This window comes from Ambystoma mexicanum, chromosome 14 (assembly GCF_040938575.1).
Source record: "Ambystoma mexicanum isolate Mex_15411 chromosome 14, UKY_AmexF1_1, whole genome shotgun sequence".
Lineage (NCBI taxonomy): Eukaryota > Metazoa > Chordata > Amphibia > Caudata > Ambystomatidae > Ambystoma > Ambystoma mexicanum.
In genome coordinates, this window is record NC_090940.1 from 436,511,635 (window position 1) to 436,532,308 (window position 20,674).

Genomic DNA, 20,674 nt, shown 5'->3' on the forward strand with positions numbered 1-20,674 from the left:
CTTGGGGAAAATAGTTAAGAAGTTTGGGGAATATTCTGGTCTGAAGGTAAACTTAGCCAAATCTGAGTTATTTACCCTCACAACAGCCACCCAAAAGCCCACAGACTTGCATGGTCTCTCATGGAACCCTAATCAGGTGAAATACTTGGGATGAGAAGTAGCGCGGTCAGCGCAACTTGTACGCACCCTAAACTACGAAACACTCATGGAAACGCTCTGTACTAAACTTGAGCGCTGGCGGTCTCTCCCAATCTCCCTGATGGGTAGGCTAGCACTGGTTAAAATGATAATTTTACCCAAGTTGTTTTACTTGTTCACTACTGTTCCTGCATGGCCGGGTAGGTCATTCTTCTCTAAAATGCAGGGAGCATGCTCGACATTTGTATGGAATGGCCAACTCAGGGTGAGCTGGCAAAAGCTTACTAAACCTTACCTACATGGAGGACTCTCTGCCCCCGATCTCAAATTATATTACCTGGCAGCACATGCGCACTATGCAATGCATTGGCTGGGGATCAACCCGCGGGCAACTAAAACAACAACCCAAACCCAACGAAACTCCTACATAGAATAGCAGAAGCAAACGCCAGACACGATAACACCACCAATCCAACACTAGTCACATGCACCGCTTGGACCAGGTTGGCAGGGAGACCTGGACATGAGGTTTTATATAACACAAACATGCCACTTTGGGAAGCACCCTACATCCCCCCCACACAAGACACAATACTAGCCTTACACTGGGGGAGCAAGGGAATCAATCGATTCAGTGACCTCTTCCCGGACAAGCAATTCAGCAGCTGGGAAGAAGTCAAACTGATTGTGGGAGACAACTCGCTGCAGAAATTATGCTATATACGATTACGGTCAGCAATGGCGAAGGTGTGGGAGACATTTCTAACCGAACCAGCAATACATTTGGGCCTGCTTGGGCCAGGGGTGGCCAAGACGTCTGCTTCTACGCTATACAAAACTATATTGACAACCCGAGAACCACCGTCCCAGGGAGCCAAAGTGAAGTGGGAACAAGACTTAGGCCACACCATCACAGATAAGCAATGGTCACAGCTATGTGGACTGACAAAGAGCATCTCATGTAATGCAAGATACCAACTGATACATTACAAGATAATACATAGAACATATTATAACCCGACTAGGCTCCAGAGCATATATCCCACGACTGATGGTAAATGCCACAGATGCGGGAGCGAAAATGCAGACATATATCACATGTTGTGGGCATGCAACCTTCTGACTGCATACTGGGCGGAAGTGTGCAATGCATTAGATAACATGTCAGACCAACCCGTTGAATGGAACCCAGCTATGTGCTTACTGGGGACAGTGAGTAAGATGAATCCCACATGGTGTAAACTGCTTAACCTTAGTCTATTACTGGCGAAATGTGTGATCTTGATGAGGTGGAAATGCAAGGAACCCCCTATAAAGAGCAATTGGGAGAGAGATATGGCATGGGCAAATGATTGTGAAGAAGTGTATACTGAACTATTACCCACCCAGAATCGGCCCAGAGATATATGGGGCAGATACAGACAATGGGCCTCATTACGAGTTTGGGGGTAGCCGTGCCCTTAATAAGGGCACGGCTACCACCAAACTAGCTACCGGTACCAGCACCCGCGAATGGGCCATTACTGGCCTATTACGAGTTGAATGGGCCGGTAATGGCCCATTTGTGGGGGCCGGTATGGCGGGCTCCCGATCCCCATTCTGCCCCACAGGGCAGAATGGGGTTGGGAAGCATGGTTGCACCGGCACCGTTTATAATGGTGCCGGTGCAATCACGAGTTCTGCTCGCAGTGCTGCTCTGAACGCTTGGTCTGACCAGGCGTGCAGAGCATCACCCGCAAGCAGAATTTGTAATGTGGCGGTATGGTAATAATGGCGCCGGTAGCACTACCGGCACCGTTGTTGCCTTACCGCCACATTCGTAATGAGGCCACATATCTCTCTGATAAAAGTATAGAGGAAGCGGACTCAGAAACACTGTAATCATGTGTATAAAGTGTATTCAGAAAGTGTGATGGCAAATGATAATAATATGTACAATGTAAAGTGGAAGATATAATGTTGTATCTGTGCAAATTAAAATAAAAAATAAAAAAAAAGGAACCCACAAAGGCTATAACAGCAAAGGGAGGATAACTTAATACATAAGACTCCTAAAAGGGACAAGTAGGAATAGTGAGGAAAACGTAATCATTCACCCAGGAGTTCACAGCACACTACATCTAACGATCAATACGGAAAAAAAGGAGAGGTGCAAGGGAAAACCAGGAACAGATTCCAAGAGAACGTAAAGGAGCAGGGAAAACGAAATTACAAGTGCAAAATCTCCCTCCCCCACACAGGGAAGGAAAATGGGACATAATGGAAACATTTATAAATGAGAGGAGTCTGCCAAAAAAGGAAAGTCAAAGGAATAAAGGACACAGACAAACCGGGCTGCACAGAAAAAGGAAAGCACTGGGAAGTGCTGACTGCCAAACAGAAGAAGACAGAAAGGGAATCCAAGAAGCAGTTAATATTAATAAGCACACTCAATTTGAAATCCAGGGAAAAGGTAAAAAGAAATAAGAAACTAGGTACTAGACAGTAAGCAAGAACCAGGAACAAGGAACCAGTCACAAACAGAAACACTGCTTCAATGGCCAGCACTGGACTGAAGCAAACTGAGGTTTTTAAAGCTGGCTAACGAGCACACGCCTCAGGTATGTTGCTTGAAAGTACCTGCCAGTCACAGTTGCTGCTTATCCCCCACCCAACCTTCTCCTGCAAGGATGGAGATGAAGCAGTGGGCCAGGCATTCTGGGAAGCATTGTTTTTTGATAAAAGCAGAATACTGGCTGCCAAAAACCTGGAATGGATCCAGAAGGGAAGCGACATGGAAAATAAGGAGTTCGCGTTCCCAAATCACTGCAGCATTGTCTCATAAGGCTTGAAAGGAATATTTAATAGGGAATAAACCCCAAATCAGGTCCCCATCTGGCAGGAAGGAAAGTGAAGGGAGCAAATTGTGACAACGGGTCATAGGAGTAATTATCATCATTTGCCAGATTTTGTCAACCTATGCCTCAGTACACCATTTGCCAGTTATCGCCATTATATACCCAGGTACTCACACTGTTTTCATCATATGTCCCAGTAATCACACTTTTCCTCCGGTTCCGGCCCAATTTGCCTGATATTGCAACCATTTGACTAGATCTCAGGCAAACTATTTCCATCATAATCTCAGGTGCACCATTTTCCAGGTATTACTCCATCCTATCCCCCTAACCAAAACCCCTTTCTGTCACTGCCACCACATTCTTCACCATCTTGCAGCCGTCACCTCCCACCCCCCTTCTTTTGGCCAAGGTGCTGCATGATTTGAGGAATCCAGACTTTGCCTTCTATCTTTTCCACTCTTTTTTTATGTGAAGAACCCTGTGCAGGTTTGCAGCATCACTCTGAGAACTGATGTCCTAGTGCCGCGTCAAAACCATCTGAGCTATGGATGGTTAGGAGAGTTTCCTTTTGGGTTCTGCAAGAAGAGTTTGGGGCTTGTGGGAGATAGCAGGGTAGAGATCTGGAAGAAACTAGCAGGGATTCTGACCTCTGCCCGGACCAATTCCTGACAAATGCATCGCCCTTGATGGGCATAGCACCTGAGCATTGTAGGGTGAGGTTAGAGGCAGCTCTCAGCCTGCCAGCCAACATACACACTTTCAGGCAGCCTTCCTCTGAACCAAGGATTCTTGCCTCCCATGACCTTCAGCAGGATACTTATTGTAATGTCTGGAGTTCCCACGCTGCCCCTTTCCCATATCTGCCAACTCACATATGCTTGTTCTGTTCCTCATGGGATACAATGTATGTATTTGAGTTGGAGAGAGAGAGAGAGAGAGAGAGAGAGAGAGAGAGAGAGAGAGAGAGAGAGAGAGAGCAAGAGAGAGAGAGAACAAGAGATAGAGAGGACATTGACAGGTGGCATTGTGACCTAGAGAACTGAAGCCTGTCTCCAAATGGCTAGGGATAGGAGTGCAGGTGTGCAGGTTGTTTCACTTGAAAGGCCTAATCCCCCTTCCCCAGACTAACCAAATGACCTCTAAGATCTCCTACAACTTTACACACTACACACACACAAACCCCACAGATGGACACAAGGTGCCTAGCTGCTAGAACATCAACCCCACCCATGCCATAGGTAAGCTCTCCTATTTAGCCCTCCTACACTCGCCCACATCAGTGGCTAACCAGGTCTAGGGCTCTTCCCTATGGATAACACACTCCCAAGTTTCGCTACCAAACCCACAGAAAGCAGATTGGCACTCTAGAACAAGGTACTCCCGACAGGCACTCATCAACAGCACAGGTCTCGCATCTTCCTTTCCTACTGTCTCACGCAGGCTCCCCAATCCGTCTTTCTTAAAGATTCACACGCAGAGTGGCTACCAATAGTGGCAGAAGGGCGCGTTACAAGACCCCTTACATTACACAACATACAACCAGGTGCTCACACCATGTGGCATCTAATGCCATGATATGTCCAGGTACACACACATTTCTCCAGGTGCTGACCCAATGTGCAAGATATTGCAGCCATTTGCCCAGGGCACTCAGACCAATGGTAAAGTATTGCCATCAGTGGCAGGTGCTCACACAGTTTAGAAGGTTGACCTTTATTTACCTAGCTACGCACATTGTCTGACAGACATTGTCATCAAATGTCTGGGCATCCGTTGTTCTGCAGAAGCACTATATGACAGCAAGCCTCTGCTTGGGGGAGGTGTGGTGTAGTCGCCAAATTGGTGATTGGATTGTCAGGTGGTGTTGGTTTTAATCACGACATCGCACAGTTCTCTTAGGTATACACATTTGAAACATTTAGTACTGGACTAAATGCCAGAGTATTAATGTAAATAAGACAGTTAATAAAACCAGAGCTCCCTTATGTTGCATGAATATAAACTATGATCTGCATATATTTATGGGTAAGAAGTAGCTCACGTCCTCAGAAGTGCTCCACTGGCCATTAGCCATACTCTAGGCAAACGCTGTCTGGACCGCATGAAACAGCCAACAGGGCCGAGCACCTTCAAGCACATGTCAATCAGGCACCCTGTGACACCAGCCTGTTGGAAACTCTGCTAGTGTCTCTGTAGGACAGCAAGCCTATAACCCCTAGGAGGATATGTTGCATAGTGAAACAAGCATTGGCAATGCCAATAGTTCTGGTGTTTACTGATGTTCTTTGCATTTTGCATTTATAGGCAGCAGGGTGCAAGGAGGAGAGTGCACTGTTTCAAAGAAGGATGCAATAAGGGGTGCAGGCGTGCAACGGAATTAAAGGTAATAGAGCAATGGAGGAAGCCATCGATAGAGGGTGCCATAGATGCTGAGCAAGAGAAAATATGGTTGAGAAAGAATGAAAGGGAGAGTGTAAGAGGAAGGATGAGAGGGGTTTGGGATGGGGGGAATGTGGCTGGAAAAATAGAGGGGGTAGGGTGATGTAAGGTGGGTGGGGGAATAAAGGGTGTAGGGTGGTGGATCCAGAGAGAGGGGAGTTGGGTAGGTTGGTGGGACTACATTGGGCGGGGATAGAGAGGGTGGGGGTGGAGACGGTGGAAAGAGTCGAGGTAGAGTGTGTGGAGTTAGAAATAGTGGGGCTAGGGTGGGTGGAGGTAGAGAGAGTGGGGTAGGTGGGTGGGGTAGTGAGTGTAGGTAGAGAGAGTGGGGGTAGGGTAGGAGGGTGGGGGTAGAGAGAGAGTGGTGTAGAGATAGTGAGGGTAGGGTGGGTGGGGGTACGTGGGCTTTGGCTTAGGCTGAAGGGGGTAGCGGATTTGGGTGGGTGGTTGGGGTAGAGAGAGCAATGATAGGGGGGTGGGGACAGACAGAGCTGCAATAGGATGGGTGGGTGAGGGTAGAGAGCTGGGGTAGGGTGGGTGTGTGGGGTTAGAGAGAGTGAGGACAGGGTGGGTTGGTGCCTGTAGAGAGAGAAGGGGTAGGGTCGGTGGGTAGGGGTAGAGCGTGCGGGGCTAGGGTGGGTGGGGGTAGAGGGAGCAATGGTAGTGCGGGTGGGCATAGAGAGAGCAGAGGTATGATAGAGAGAGGAAGTGTATGGTGAGTGGATGGGGGTAGAAAGAGTGGGCATAGGCTGAGCGGCTAGGGGTAGAGAGAGTGGTGATAGGGTGGGTGGGAGTTGATAGAGCAGAGCCAGGGTGTGTTTGGGGGGTTATAGATGGTATGGTGGGTGGGGGTAGGGTAGGTGGGCGGAGGTGGTAGGGTCATTGGGGTAGGCTGGATGGGGTAGAGGATTAGGGTGAGTGGTTGGGGTAATGAGAGCAATGATAGGGTGGGTGGAGACAGACAGAGCTGCGGTAGAGTGGGTGGGTGAGGGTAGAGAGTCGTGGTAGGGTGGGGTTAGAGAGAGTGAGGGTAGGGTGGGTTGGTGCCTGTAGAGAGAGCGGGGGTATGGTGGGTATCTAGGGGTAGAGCGTGCGGGGCTAGGGTGGGTCGGGGGTAGAGGGAGCGATGGTAGTGTGGGTGGGTGGGCATAGAGAGAGCAGGGGTATGATATAGAGAGTGGGTGTATGGTGAGTGGATGTGGTAGAAAGAGCGGGCGTACGGTGAGTGGGTAGGAGTAGAGAGAGTGGTGGTAGGGTGGGTGAGGGTTGGTAGGGTGTGTGTGGGGGGTTATAGAGAGTTGGGGTAGGGTGGTTGAGTGCCTTTAGCGAAATTGGGAGTTGGTAGAGAGAGCCGTGGTAGGGTGGGGTTAGAGAGAGTGAAGGTAGGGTGGGTTGGTGCCTGTAGAGAGAGCAGGGGTAGGGTGCATGGGTAGGGGTAGAGCGTGCAGTGCTAGGGTGGGTGGGGTAGAGGGAGCGATGGTAGTGTGGGTGGGTGGGCATAGAGAGAGCAGTGGTATGATAGAGAGAGTGGGTGCATGGTGAGTGGATGTGGTAGAAAGAGCGGGCGTAGGGTGAGCGGGTAGGAGTAGAGAGAGTGGTGGTAGGGTGGGTGGGGGTTGATAGAGCAGGTGTAGGGTGTGTGCGGGGGGTTATAGAGAGTTGGGGTAGGGTGGTTGAATGCCTTTAGCGAGATTGGGAGTTGGTAGAGAGAGCAGTGGTAGGGTGGGTGGGGGTAGAGAGTTGTGGTTGGGGGGGGGTCTGCACAGAGGGAGCAGTGGTAAGGTGAGTTGATGTAGAGAGATCAGGGGTACAGAGAGTGGGGTAGGGTGGGGATAGAGAGAGTGGGGGTAGGGTGGGTGGGGGTAGAGAGAGCAGGGGTATAGATGATAGGGTGGGTGGGGTAGGGTAGGTGGGTGGGGGTAGGGTGCTTGGGGGTAGCATGGATGGGGTAGAGGATAAGGTGGGTAGTTGGGGGTAGTGAGAGCAATGATAGGGTGGGTGGGGACAGACAGAGCTGCGGTAGGGTGGGTGAGGGTAGAGAGCCGTGGTAGGGTGGATGTGTGGGGTTAGAGAGAGTGAGTGTAGGGTGGGTTGGTGCCTGTATAGAGAGCAGGGTTATGGTGGGTAGCTAGGGGTAGAACATGCAGGGCTAGGGTAGGTGGGGGTAGAGGGAGCGATGGTAGTGTGGGTGGGTGGGCATAGAGAGAGCAGGTGTATGATAGAGAGAGTGGGTGTATGGTGAGTGGATGAGGTAGAAAGAGCGGGCATAGGGTGAGTGGGTAGGAGTAGAGAGGGTGGGTGGGGGTTCGTGAGCAGTGGTAGGGTGTGTGTGTGGGGTTATAGAGAGTTGGGGTAGGGTGGTTGAGTGCCTTTAGCAAGATTGGGAGCTGGCAGAGAGAGCGGTGGTAGGGTGGGTGAGGGTAGAGAGTTGTGGTTGGGTGGGTCTGCACAGAGAGAGCAGTGGTAGGGTGAGTGGATGTAGAGAGAGCGGGTGTAGGTTGAATGGGTGGTCTGAAGAGATTGGGGATAGGGTGGGCAGGGGTAGAGACAGTGGGGGTAAGATGGGTGGGGGTACAGAGAGTAGGGTTCCGGTGGGTGTGTGAAGATACAGAGAGTGCGGGTAGGGTGGGTGGGTGCCTGTAGAGATAGTCGGGGTAGGGTGGGTGTGTGTAAGAGAGTGGTAGTAGTTTGGGAGGGTAGGCATAAAGAGAACAGTGCTAGGGTAGATGGGTGCCAATAGAGAGAGCAGGGAAGGGTGGGTGGGGCAGAGGGAGTGGGGATAGAGAGAGTGGGGGTGGGGATAGAGAGTGGGGGTAGGGGGGGTGGGGTATAGAGAGCGAGGGTAGGGTGGGTGGGCGTAGAGAGAGTGGTGGTAGATTGGGTGGGTGGGCATAGAGAGAACAGCAAAAGGGTGGGTGAGAGTCGATAGAGAGAGTAGGGGTAGGGTGAGTGGGTCGGGTTAGGTAGAGTAGGGGTAGGATTGGGGTGGAGAGGATCACCTTAGGGTGGGGGAAGACAGAGTGGAGTAGAGAGAGTTGGGGTAGGGTGGGTGGGTGGAGTTAGAGAAAGTTGCAATCTGCAGGTGGATGGGTGTAGAAAGAGTGGGGATAGGATGGGTTGGTGGGGGTAAAGAGAGTGGGAGTAGGGTGGGTGGTGGTAGAGAGAGTAATGGTAGTTTTGGTGGGTGGGCATATAGAGAGCAGGGGTATGATAGTGGTAGAGAGAGTGGCAGTAGGGTGTGTGTGGGTGGGATTAGAGACAGTTGGGGTAGGGTGGGTGAGTGTCTTTAGAGAGATATGGGGTTGGTAGAGAGAGCAGTGGTAGTGTGGGTGGGGTAGAGAGATTTGTGGTAGGGTTGGTGGGTTTAAATAGAAAGAGCAGTGGTAGGGTCAGTGTATGTAGAGAGAGCAGGTGTATGGTGGGTGTGTGGGCATAGAGAGTGGGGGTAGGATGGGTGGTTGCCTGTAGAGAGCGTCAGAGTATGGTTGGTGTGTCTAAGAGAGTGGGGGTAGGGTGGGTGGGGTAGACAGAGTGGTGGTAGCTTGGGCCGGTGGTCATAGAGCGAACAGTGGTAGGGTGGGTGGGTGTTAATGGAGAGAACAGAGGTAGAATGAGTTGGTGGGGGTAGAGAGGGTGGTGGTAGAGAGGGTGGGGGTAGAGAGAATCACAGTAGGGTGGGGGTAGAGAAAGGGCGTAGGGTGGGTGGGGGTAGATATAGGAGCGGTAGGGTGGGTTAGAAAGAGTGGTGGTATGGTGGGTGAGTGGCTGTAGCAAGATCAGGGGTTGGTCGAGAGTGTGTTTGTAGGGTAGGTCTGGGTAGAGAGAGTTGTGGGTGGGTGTGCATAGAGACAGCAGTGGTAGGGTGGGTGGACATAGAGAGAGCAGGTGTAGGGTGAGTGGGGGACTAGAGTGGGCCGGGGTAGGGTGGGTGGATGGTAGTACAGAGATAGAGAGAGTAGGTAGGGTGGGTGGGTGACTGTAGAGAGAGTCGGAGTAGGGTGGGTGTGTGTAAGATAGTGGGGGTAGGGTGGGTGGGGTAGACAGAGTGGTGGTAGCTTGGGAGGGTGGGCATAGAGGGAACAGTGGTAGGATGGGTGGGTGTTGATAGAGAAATCAGGGGCAGGCTGTGTGGGTGGGGGTAGAGTGGGAGTATGGTAGGGGTAGAGAGAGAGTGGGGGTAGAGTGGGTGGCTGTAGAGAGAGCGAGGGTAGGGTGGGTGGGGTAGAGAGAGTGGTGGTAGCTTGGATGGGAGGCCATAGAGACAACAATGGTAGGGTGGGTGGGTGTTAATAGAGAAAGCAGGGGTAGGGTGGGTGGGTGGGGGTAAAGAGAGTGGGGTAGAGAGAATGGGGGTAGAGAGAATCATGGTAGGTTGGGGGTAGAGAGAGGGGGTAGGGTGGGTGGGGTAGTTAGAACAGATGTAAGGTGGGTGTGTGGGTTAGAAAGAGTGGGGGTATGGTGGGTGAGTGCCTGTAGAGAGATCAGGGGTTGGTAGAGAGAGCAGCGGTTGAGTGTGTGGGTGAATTTAGAGAGAGCAGTGGTAGGGTAGGTGGACTTAGAGAGAGTGGGTGTAAGGTAAATTGGGGGCTAGTGAAAGTGGGTCTATGGTAAGTGGGTTGGGATAAAGAGAGCAGGGGTATGGTGGGTGTGTGAGGTTAGAGAGAGTGGGATTAGGGTGGGTGAGTGCCTGTAGAGAGATCAGCGGTTGGTAGAGCGAGTGGCGGTAGGGTGGGTGAGGGTAGAGAGAGCAGTGACAGGGTGGGTGGGCATAGAAAGAGCAGCGGTAGGGTGGGTGGCCATAGAGAGAGCAGGTGTAGGGTGAGTGGGGGGCTAGAGAGAATAGGGGTGGAGTGCCGAGGGGACTGAGAGTGGGGGGGGGGGTGTTTTGGATTAGAGAGAGCAGGGTTAGGGTGGCTGGGTGTCGATAGACAGAGTAGGGGTAGGGTGAGTGCGTGAGGGTAGAGGGAATGGAGGGAGGTGGGGCTAGATAGAGCAGGGGTACGGTGGGTGGGTGGGGTTAGAGAGAGTGGGGGTAGGGTGGGTGAATGCCTATAGAGAGTGCAGCGGTTGGTAGAGAGAGCAGTGGTAGGGTGGGTGGGTGTTTATAAAGAGAGCAGTAATAGGGTGGATCAACGGAGAGAGCAGGTGTCGTGTGAGTGGGGGTCTAGAGAAAGCAGGGGTAGGGTGGTCATGTGGGGCTACAGAAATCCAGGGTAGGGTGGGTGTGTGGCTTTAGAAAGAGCAGGGATCGGGTGGGTGGGTGCCTGTAGAGAGAGTGGTGGTCTGGTCAGGTGGGTGGATCTGAGTCGGTGGACGGGCATAGAGAGAACAGTTTATAGGGAGAGCAGGGGCAGGGTGAGCGGGTGGAGGTAGAAATAGTGGGGGTAGAGAGTGGGGTTAGGGTGGGGGTAGAGAGAATTTGTATTTGTATTTATTTTATGTGTTTTGCGCACCTGGCCCGAAGGCATCTGGGTGCATTTCTTGAGAACGGTACAGTTGATTACATAGATAAGTACATAAGTTAACAGTTGGTTACAGCAATAGCAAAGTACAGTAGGCACTTGGTCTGGAAGCCAAGGGCATAGTATCGTGAGAGAGTACATACATTTACAGAAAGGCACAATTTCTAGAGTAGGTACATATATTTACAGGGAAGGCACAGTTTCTAGAATAGGTATATGTATTTACAAAAAGGTGTATGAGTTGTAGCTAGCGGTGGAGAAGCTTTATGAGCATGGAGCAGCATGGTCCTGCCCAGAGAGCCAAGATTTGACTTTATTCTTAAAAGCATAGTAAGAGGGTTCAGATCTGACAGTGGAGGGTAGTGTGTTCCACAATTTGGCGGCAAGGATCCCACAGCCTTCTGGAGCTTGAATCGGGTATCGATAGTGTGTGGACTTGAGCAGCTCTTAAATGTCTGCTAGAGGTGTGGGCAATGAAGCGGTCAGCAAGGTAGGCAGGGGCCTGGTTGGCTTGGGACTTCTGAGTCAGAGCAAGAGTTTTGAGTGATATTCTGAGGGCAACAGGGAGCCAGTCTAGGCTTCGACGAGTGCCTGAAATATGAAGTTTCCTAGGAATGTTAAGGGCCGCCCTGATGGCATTGTTCTGGGTTACCTGGAGCTTGTGGATGTTTCTTTGGCTGGTCCCTAGGTAGAGGGCTTTGCAGTAGTCAATTTTAGCCATACCAAGGGTTTTAGCGGGGATAATGCAGTTAGAGGCCGTTAGGAAAGGTCTACATGCTGTTGTGAGCTTACATGTGAATGCCAAAGCTGATACCACAGCATTGGTTTGTCTTGTGAGTGACAGGGTGGAGTCAAGGTAAATACCTAATGTTTTTGTATCATTGGAAACCTTAATGGTATTCCCATCAATAATGCATGATTTGAAAGCAGGGTCCAGTTTATTGAGTCTAATATGCAAACCTAAGATGAGTAACACAGTTTTTTCATCATTTAGGCACAGTCCATGATGCGCCATCCAGGCCTGGATGACTGAGTAAGCATCGTTAAGTGCTTTAGAGTCAATTGCGTGATCACCAGTGATAGGGATGAGTATCTGGGTGTCATCTGCGTAGTTGGCATAGGTGACACCCAGATAGTTGAGAATGTCGGGGAGACACAAGACCCTTGTGCGACCCCGCACGGGACTCGAGACGGTTCAGCAGAAGCGGACGGTGAAAAGACCTGCATGTTTCTGTTTGCCAGGAAGGATCCGATCGAGGAGGTGGCTTCGTCTGAGAAGTGGGCAGCTGTTTCAAGATGTTGGCACAGAATTTGGTGATTGACCAAATCAAAAGCTGCTGATAGGTCGAGCAGTAGTAGTAGGGCCAGCTTACCCTTATCTTTTAAATCCTCCATTTTTGTTTTTAGATCAATAAGGGCAGTTTCTGTTCTGTGTCTAGGACTGAAGCCCGATTGACAGACCCTATAAGTTTGTTAGATTCAAGGTAGGCCTGAATTTGTAAATAGGCGGTAAATGTAAATGGGAGAGAGAGAGAGTGGGAGCACAGTGGGTGGTGCAAGAGAGATCAGTGGTAGGGTAGGTATTTGGGGTTAGAGAGCTTTTGTAGAGAGAGCAGTGGTTGGGTGGGTGGTCATAGAAAGAGCAGGGGTATGGTAGAGAGAGTGGGGGTAGGGTGAGTGGGTGGTGTAGGGAGAGCAGGGTAGGGAGAAGTTTGGATTGCTTTTGTAGGGTGGGTGAGTTTGCATAGAGAGAGCAGGGATAGGGTTGGTGGGTGGATGCACAGAGAGCAGATGTAGGGTGAGCGTGGGGCTAGAGAGAGTGGGGGTAGGGTGGGAGGGCGGGGCTAGAGAGAGTGGGTGGGTAGGGCTAGAGAGAGCAGGGGTAGGGTGGGTGGGCGGGGTAGAGAGAACGGGGGTAGGGTGTGTGTGGTGGGTTAGAGAGATTGGGGAGTGGGGTGGGTGGGGTTAGAGAGCAGTGGTAGCATGGGTGGGTGAGCATAGAGCTAGTGGGGGTATAAAGAGTGGAATTAGGGTCGGGATAGAGAGTGTGGAACTAAGGTGGGGGTAGAGAGAGTAGGGTTAGGATAGGTGGGGATACAGAGATTAGGCGTAGGGAGGGTGTGGGTGGTAGAGAGAATGGGGGTAGGGTGGGAGTAGAGAGAGTGGGAGAATGGAAGGTTGGTGAGGTAGAGAGGGTGGGGTAGAGAGGGGGTGGGTGTAGTGTGTGTGGGGTAGAGAGGGTGTGGGTAGAGTGACTGGGAGTAGGGTAGGTTGGTGGGTATAGAGAGAGTGGGGGTTGGTTGGTGGGGTAGAGAGAGTGGGGGTAGGGCAGATGGTCTGTGGCAGAGAGAGTGGGGTTAGGGTGGGTTGGTGGGGTATGATAAGATATGGCATTTATAATGTGCCTATACGCACGTGTTTCAAGGGTAGAGATAGTGGGGGTAGGGTGAGTTGGGTTAGAGAGAGTGGGGATAGGGTGTCTGTGTTCGGGTAGAAGGGGTGTCGGTAGAGAGAATGGGGGTAGGGTAGGTGGGTGGGGTAGAGAGTGTAGGGGTATGGTAGGTGGGTAGGGGCAGGGTGGATGGGGTAAAGAGCTGTATTAGGGTGGGTGGTTGGAGGTAGAGCTAGCAGGGTAGGGTGGGGTAGACAGGGCCACGGTAGGGTGGCTGAGTGGAGGTGAAGAGAATGGGGGTAGGGAAGGTGGGTGCTTGTAGAGAGAGCAGCGGTAGCATGGGTGTGGGTAGAGAGTGTGGGAGTATTGTGGGTGGATGGGGTTAGAGAGAGTCGGGTTGGTGGTGGGGTAGAGACAGCAAGGGTAGTGTGGGTTGGTGGAGGTAGAGATAGTGGGTGTAGGTGGAGTAGAGAGAGTGGGTAGGATTCTTTTGGGATTCTGACCTCTGCCCGGACCAATTCCTGACAAATGCATCGCCCTTGATGGGCATAGCACCTGAGCATTGTAGGGTGAGGTTAGAGGCAGCTCTCAGCCTGCCAGCCAACATAAACACTTTCAGGCAGCCTTCCTCTGAACCAAGGATTCTTGCCTCCCATGACCTTCAGCAGGATACTTATTGTAATGTCTGGAGTTCCCACGCTGCCCCTTTCCCATATCTGCCAACTCACATATGCTTGTTCTGTTCCTCATGGGATACAATGTATGTATTTGAGTTGGAGAGAGAGAGAGAGAGAGAGAGAGAGAGAGAGAGAGAGAGAGAGAGAGAGAGAGAGAGAGAGAGAGAGAGAGAGAGAGAGAGAGAGCAAGAGAGAGAGAGAACAAGAGATAGAGAGGACATTGACAGGTGGCATTGTGACCTAGAGAACTGAAGCCTGTCTCCAAATGGCTAGGGATAGGAGTGCAGGTGTGCAGGTTGTTTCACTTGAAAGGCCTAATCCCCCTTCCCCAGACTAACCAAATGACCTCTAAGATCTCCTACAACTTTACACACTACACACACACAAACCCCACAGATGGACACAAGGTGCCTAGCTGCTAGAACATCAACCCCACCCATGCCATAGGTAAGCTCTCCTATTTAGCCCTCCTACACTCGCCCACATCAGTGGCTAACCAGGTCTAGGGCTCTTCCCTATGGATAACACACTCCCAAGTTTCGCTACCAAACCCACAGAAAGCAGATTGGCACTCTAGAACAAGGTACTCCCGACAGGCACTCATCAACAGCACAGGTCTCGCATCTTCCTTTCCTACTGTCTCACGCAGGCTCCCCAATCCGTCTTTCTTAAAGATTCACACGCAGAGTGGCTACCAATAGTGGCAGAAGGGCGCGTTACAAGACCCCTTACATTACACAACATACAACCAGGTGCTCACACCATGTGGCATCTAATGCCATGATATGTCCAGGTACACACACATTTCTCCAGGTGCTGACCCAATGTGCAAGATATTGCAGCCATTTGCCCAGGGCACTCAGACCAATGGTAAAGTATTGCCATCAGTGGCAGGTGCTCACACAGTTTAGAAGGTTGACCTTTATTTACCTAGCTACGCACATTGTCTGACAGACATTGTCATCAAATGTCTGGGCATCCGTTGTTCTGCAGAAGCACTATATGACAGCAAGCCTCTGCTTGGGGGAGGTGTGGTGTAGTCGCCAAATTGGTGATTGGATTGTCAGGTGGTGTTGGTTTTAATCACGACATCGCACAGTTCTCTTAGGTATTCACATTTGAAACATTTAGTACTGGACTAAATGCCAGAGTATTAATGTAAATAAGACAGTTAATAAAACTGAGCTCCCTTATGTTGCATGAATATAAACTATGATCTGCATATATTTATGGGTAAGAAGTAGCTCACGTCCTCAGAAGTGCTCCACTGGCCATTAGCCATACTCTAGGCAAACGCTGTCTGGACCGCATGAAACAGCCAACAGGGCCGAGCACCTTCAAGCACATGTCAATCAGGCACCCTGTGACACCAGCCTGTTGGAAACTCTGCTAGTGTCTCTGTAGGACAGCAAGCCTATAACCCCTAGGAGGATATGTTGCATAGTGAAACAAGCAATGGCAATGCCAATAGTTCTGGTGTTTACTGATGTTCTTTGCATTTTGCATTTATAGGCAGCAGGGTGCAAGGAGGAGAGTGCACTGTTTCAAATAAGGATGCAATAAGGGGTGCAGGCGTGCAACAGAATAAAAGGTAATAGAGCAATGGAGGAAGCCATCGATAGAGGGTGCCATAGATGCTGAGCAAGAGAAAATATGGTTGAGAAAGAATGAAAGGGAGAGTGTAAGAGCAAGGATGAGAGGGGTTTGGGGTGGGGGTAATGTGGCTGGAGAAATAGAGGGGGTAGGGTGATGTAAGGTGGGTGGGGGAATAAAGGGTGTAGGGTGGTGGATCCAGAGAGAGGGGAGTTGGGTAGGTTGGTGGGACTACATTGGGCGGGGATAGAGAGGGTGGGGGTGGAGACGGTGGAAAGAGTCGAGGTAGAGTGTGTGGAGTTAGAAATAGTGGGGCTAGGGTGGGTGGAGGTAGAGAGAGTGGGGTAGGTGGGTGGGGTAGTGAGTGTAGGTAGAGAGAGTGGGGGTAGGGTAGGAGGGTGGGGGTAGAGAGAGAGTGGTGTAGAGATAGTGAGGGTAGGGTGGGTGGGGGTAGGTGGGCTTTGGCTTAGGCTGAAGGGGGTAGCGGATTTGGGTGGGTGGTTGGGGTAGAGAGAGCAATGATAGGGGCGGTGGGGACAGACAGAGCTGCAATAGGATGGGTGGGTGAGGGTAGAGAGCTGGGGTAGGGTGGGTGTGTGGGGTTAGAGAGAGTGAGGACAGGGTGGGTTGGTGCCTGTAGAGAGAGAAGGGGTAGGTCGGTGGGTAGGGGTAGAGTGTGCGGGGCTAGGGTGGGTGGGGGTAGAGGGAGCAATGGTAGTGCGGGTGGGCATAGAGAGAGCAGAGGTATGATAGAGAGAGGAAGTGTATGGTGAGTGGATGGGGGTAGAAAGAGTGGGCATAGGCTGAGCGGGTAGGGGTAGAGAGAGTGGTGATAGGGTGGGTGGGAGTTGATAGAGCAGAGCCAGGGTGTGTTTGGGGGGTTAAAGATGGTATGGTGGGTGGGGGTAGGGTAGGTGGGCGGAGGTGGTAGGGTCATTGGGGTAGGCTGGATGGAGTAGAGGATTAGGGTGAGTGGTTGGGGTAATGAGAGCAATGATAGGGTGGGTGGAGACAGACAGAGCTGCGGTAGAGTGGGTGGGTGAGGGTAGAGAGTCGTGGTAGGGTGGGGTTAGAGAGAGTGAGGGTAGGGTGGGTTGGTGCCTGTAGAGAGAGCGGGGGTATGGTGGGTATCTAGGGGTAGAGCGTGCGGGGCTAGGGTGGGTTGGGGGTAGAGGGAGCGATGGTAGTGTGGGTGGGTGGGCATAGAGCGAGCAGGGGTATGATAGAGAGAGTGGGTGTATGGTGAGTGGATGTGGTAGAAAGAGCGGGCGTACGGTGAGCGGGTAGGAGTAGAGAGAGTGGTGGTAGGGTGGGTGGGGGTTGGTAGGGTGTGTGTGGGGGGTTATAGAGAGTTGGGGTAGGGTGGTTGAGTGCCTTTAGCGAGATTGGGAGTTGGTAGAGAGAGCGGTGGTAGGGTGGGGTTAGAGAGAGTGAAGGTAGGGTGGGTTGGTGCCTGTAGAGAGAGCAGGGGTAGGGTGCATGGGTAGGGGTAGAGCGTGCAGTGCTAGGGTGGGTGGGGTAGAGGGAGCGATGGTAGTGTGGGTGGGTGGGCATAGAGAGAGCAGTGGTATGATAGAGAGAGTGGGTGCATGGTGAGTGGATGTGGTAGAAAGAGCGGGCGTAGGGTGAGCGGGTAGGAGTAGAGAAAGTGGTGGTAGGGTGGGTGGGGGTTGATAGAGCAGGTGTAGGGTGTGTGCGGGGGGTTATAGAGAGTTGGGGTAGGGTGGTTGAATGCCTTTAGCGAGATTGGGAGTTGGTAGAGAGAGCAGTGGTAGGGTGGGTGGGGGTAGAGAGTTGTCGTTGGGGGGTCTGCACAGAGGGAGCAGTGTTAAGGTGAGTTGATGTAGAGAGATCAGGGGTACAGAGAGTGGGGTAGGGTGGGGATAGAGAGAGTGGGGGTAGGGTGGGTGGGGGTAGAGAGAGCGGGGGTATAGATGATAGGGTGGGTGGTGTAGGGTAGGTGGGTGGGGGTAGGGTGCTTGGGGGTAGCATGGATGGGGTAGAGGATAAGGTGGGTGGTTGGGGGTAGTGAGAGCAATGATAGGGTGGGTGGGGACAGACAGAGCTGCGGTAGGGTGGGTGGGTGAGGGTAGAGAGCCGTGGTAGGGTGGATGTGTGGGGTTAGAGAGAGTGAGTGTAGGGTGGGTTGGTGCCTGTATAGAGAGCAGGGGTATGGTGGGTAGCTAGGGGTAGAACATGCAGGGCTAGGGTAGGTGGGGGTCGAGGGAGCGATGGTAGTGTGGGTGGGTGGGCATAGAGAGAGCAGGTGTATGATAGAGAGAGTGGGTGTATGGTGAGTGGATGAGGTAGAAAGAGCGGGCATAGGGTGAGTGGGTAGGAGTAGAGAGGGTGGGTGGGGGTTCATGAGCAGTGGTAGGGTGTGTGTGTGGGGTTATAGAGAGTTGGGGTAGGGTGGTTGAGTGCCTTTTGCGAGATTGGGAGCTGGCAGAGAGAGTGGTGGTAGGGTGGGTGAGGGTAGAGAGTTGTGGTTGGGTGGGTCTGCACAGAGAGAGCAGTGGTAGGGTGAGTGGATGTAGAGAGAGCGGGTGTAGGTTGAATGGGTGGTCTGAAGAGATTGGGGATAGGGTGGGCAGGGGTAGAGACAGTGGGGGTAAGATGGGTGGGGGTACAGAGAGTAGGGTTCCGGTGGGTGTGTGAAGATACAGAGCGTGCGGGTAGGGTGGGTGGGTGCCTGTAGAGATAGTCGGGGTAGGGTGGGTGTGTGTAAGAGAGTGGTAGTAGTTTGGGAGGGTAGGCATAAAGAGAACAGTGCTAAGGTAGATGGGTGCCAATGGAGAGAGCAGGGAAGGGTGGGTGGGGCAGAGGGAGTGGGGATAGAGAGAGTGGGGGAGGGGATAGAGAGTGGGGGTGGGGTGGGGGGGGTGGGGTATAGAGAGCGAGGGTAGGGCGGGTGGGCATAGAGAGAGTGGTGGTAGATTGGGTGGGTGGGTATAGAGAGAACAGCAAAAGGGTGGGTGAGAGTCGATAGAGATAGTAGGGGTAGGGTGAGTGGGTCGGGTTAGGTAGAGTAGGGGTAGGATTGGGGTAGAGAGGATTACCTTAGGGTGGGGGAAGACAGAGTGGGGTAGAGAGAGTTGGGGTAGGGTGGGTGGGTGGAGTTAGAGAAAGTTGCAATCTGCAGGTGGATGGGTGTAGAAAGAGTAGGGATAGGATGGGTTGGTGGGGGTAAAGAGAGTGGGAGTAGGGTGGGTGGTGGTAGAGAGAGTAATGGTAGTTTTGGTGGGTGGGCATAGAGAGAGCAGGGGTATGATAGTGGTAGAGAGAGTGGCAGTAGGGTGTGTGTGGGTGGGGTTAGAGACAGTTGGGGTAGGGTGGGTGAGTGTCTTTAGAGAGATATGGGGTTGGTAGAGAGAGCAGTGGTAGTGTGGGTGGGGTAGAGAGATTTGTGGTAGGGTTGGTGGGTTTAAATAGAAAGAGCAGTGGTAGGGTCGGTGTATGTAGAGAGAGCAGGTGTATGGTGGGTGTGTGGGCATAGAGAGTGGGGGTAGGATGGGTGGTTGCCTGTAGAGAGCGTCAGAGTATGGTTGGTGTGTCTAAGAGAGTGGGGGTAGGGTGGGTGGGGTAGACAGAGTGGTGGTAGCTTGGGCCGGTGGTCATAGAGCGAATAGGGTGGGTGGGTATTAATGGAGAGAAAAGAGGTAGAATGAGTTGGTGGGGGTAGAGAGGGTGGTGGTAGAGAGGGTGGGGGTAGAGAGAATCACAGTAGGGTGGGGGTAGAGAAAGGGGGTAGGGTGGGTGGGGGTAGATATAGGAGCGGTAGGGTGGGTTAGAAAGAGTGGTGGTATGGTGGGTGAGTGGCTGTAGCAAGATCAGGGGTTGGTCGAGAGTGTGTTTGTAGGGTAGGTCTGGGTAGAGAGAGTTGTGGGTGGGTGTGCATAGAGACAGCAGTGGTAGGGTGGGTGGACATAGAGAGAGCAGGTGTAGGGTGAGTGGGGGACTAGAGTGGGCCGGGGTAGGGTGGGTGGATAGTAGTACAGAGATAGAGAGAGTAGGTAGGGTGGGTGGGTGACTGTAGAGAGAGTCGGAGTAGGGTGGGTGTGTGTAAGATAGTGGGGGTAGGGTGGGTGGGGTAGACAGAGTGGTGGTAGCTTGGGAGGGTGGGCATAGAGGGAACAGTGGTAGGGTGGGTGGGTGTTGATAGAGAAAACAGGGGCAGGCTGTGTGGGTGGGGGTAGAGTGGGAGTATGGTAGGGGTAGAGAGAGAGTGGGGGTAGAGTGGGTGGCTGCAGAGAGAGCGAGGGTAGGGTGGGTGGGGTAGAGAGAGTGGTGATAGCTTGGATGGGAGGCCATAGAGACAACAATGGTAGGGTGGGTGGGTGTTAATAGAGAAAGCAGGGGTAGGGTGGGTGGGTGGGGGTAAAGAGAGTGGGGTAGAGAGAATTGGGAGGTAGAGAGAATCATGGTAGGTTGGGGTAGAGAGAGGGGGTAGGCTGGGTGGGGGTAGTTAGAACAGATGTAAGGTGGGTGTGTGGGTTAGAAAGAGTGGGGGTATGGTGGGTGAGTGCCTGTAGAGAGATCAGGGGTTGGTAGAGAGAGCAGCGGTTGAGTGTGTGGGTGAATTTAGAGAGAGCAGTGGTAGGGTAGGTGGACTTAGAGAGAGTGGGTGTAAGGTAAATTGGGGGCTAGTGAAAGTGGGTCTATGGTAAGTGGGTTGGGATAAAGAGAGCAGGGGTATGGTGGGTGTGTGAGGTTAGAGAGAGTGGGATTAGGGTGGGTGAGTGCCTGTAGAGAGATCAGCGGTTGGTAGAGCGAGTGGCGGTAGGGTGGGTGAGGGTAGAGAGAGCAGTGACAGGGTGGGTGGGCATAGAAAGAGCAGCGGTAGGGTGGGTGGCCATAGAGAGAGCAGGTGTAGGGTGAGTGGGGGGCTAGAGAGAATAGGGGTGGAGTGCCGGGGGGACTGAGAGCGGGGGGGGGGTGTTTTGGATTAGAGAGAGCAGGGTTAGGGTGGCTGGGTGTCGATAGACAGAGTAGGGGTAGGGTGAGTGCGTGAGGGTAGAGGGAATGGAGGGAGGTGGGGCTAGATAGAGCAGGGGTACGGTGGGTGGGTGGGGTTAGAGAGAGTGGGGGTAGGGTGGGTGAGTGCCTATAGAGAGTGCAGCGGTTGGTAGAGAG